This window comes from Penaeus monodon, chromosome 6 (assembly GCF_015228065.2).
Source record: "Penaeus monodon isolate SGIC_2016 chromosome 6, NSTDA_Pmon_1, whole genome shotgun sequence".
Taxonomy (NCBI): Eukaryota; Metazoa; Arthropoda; class Malacostraca; order Decapoda; family Penaeidae; genus Penaeus; species Penaeus monodon.
In genome coordinates, this window is record NC_051391.1 from 13173247 (window position 1) to 13175060 (window position 1814).

The following is a 1814-nucleotide window of genomic DNA, read 5'->3' on the forward strand; positions in this document are numbered from 1 at the left end:
TTTCCCTCCTTGCCCCCCCGGTCCCCCTCCCATCCCTCCCCCTCCCCCCCATCCGGTTGCTACCCAGACGTCACCAGCGTGCGGTTTCCTTCCGGCAGTGACAGGAACTATTCCATGAGTCCTACGCTTCCTTTCGCCCCCCCCCTCCCCGCCTCTTCGCTGTTCGATCTGTCTCCCTTCCTCCCTGTGTCTGTCTCCTTTCTCCCTCTTTGCTCTGTATTTATTGGGCTATTTTTTTCTGTTATCTGTTTCTGCGTTTCGTTCTCCTCTGCTACTGTTTCTATTTTCTCTGTTTCTCTGTCTGTCTCCTTTCACCCTCTTTTCTCTGTATTTATTCTTTCCTATTTTTGTTTCTCTTTTCTCTCTTTCTGCATTTATTCTTGATTATTTCTGTTTCTCTTTTCCCCGTTTATGTATTCATTCTTCGTTATTCCTGTTTCTCTTTCCTCTGTTTCTATGTTTTTATTCTTCGTTTTTTTCTGTTTCAGTTTCCTCTATTTATGTTTTCATTCTCTGTCTCTGCATTCTTTTCCTGTCTCTGTATTTATTCCTCCCTATTACTGTTTCCTTTTACTCCGTTTCTGTATTTATTCTTTATTTTCGTTTCTCTCTTCTCTCCTCGTTCTCTCTCCCCTCTTCTTCTTATTTTCTTTCCCTGTCCCTCCTCCTGTGAACTACTCCTCTTCTCGCCATTATTCATTATCTCCTGATTATTTTCTCCTTCCTCCTCCGTGTCCTCCGCTTCCTCTTCACTCTTCACTTCCATTCCTTCTATTTTATCAACTTTATTCTCCTTCCCCTTCTCCTCTTTTTTTTTCCTCGCCATTCTCCTCCTGACATTCATTTCCGCTCCCTCCACCTCCTACCCTCTTCCTCTTCTTCTTCTTCTTCTACCTCAACCTCCTCTTGCTCCTCCTCCCCATCCACTATCCTCCTCCTCCTCCTTTTCCTCCTCCTCTTCTTCTTCTTCTTCTTCTTCTTCTTCCTCCTCCTCCTCCTCCTCCTCCTCTTCTTCTTCTTCTTCTTCTTCTTCTTCTTCCTCCTCCTCCTATCCTCTTCCTCTTCCTCATTCTCCTCTGCTCGTGTTCTCCCATTCTCTGTTTCTCTGTTCGTTCTTCCTGATTCTGTCCCTCTTTCTCTTGTCTCTATCTCTCTTCATCCCTGTTTCTTTCTCCTGTTTCCCTGTTCATTCCTCTCTGATTCTGTCTCTTTCTTCATCCTTGTTTCTGTCTCATTCCTTCTCATTTCTGTCCATTCCACAATTTCTCACTTGATTTGTGTCTGTATGTCTGCTTTACATTCTCTCCCTCTGTTTGTCTGTCTGTCTATCTGTCTGTCTGTCTGTCTCCCTGTCTCTTTCTCCCTTTCTTTCTTTTTCTCTTTCTCACTCTTTTATCTTCAAATATCTTCCTCAAAAGATAGACAGACAAACAGACAGATAGAAGGATAGACAGATAGATAGTCATACAGACAGACGGACAAGAGAACAGAAAGACGGACAAGAGAAGAGACAGGAAATACAGCATTCAGATAAAAAGAAAGACAAACAGAGACGTAGATAGACAGACAGACAAAGATGACGACGCACACGTGTGTATTTGTGTAGATTTGAGTATCCCCTTGACTGGGGTGCCGCCAGGTCAGTCCTTGACCCCTTCGAGTTTCCTCCCCGCCCTCCCCTGCCTTTATCTCCCCTCTCCTTGCCCTTTCCCCTGCCTCCCCCGCCCCCTTCTAGCACCCCCATCTCCTCTGCCTCTTCTTCTCCCTTCTTCCCTCCTTCCCCTTCCCTCTCCCCTCCCCCTCTGCTTCTTCCC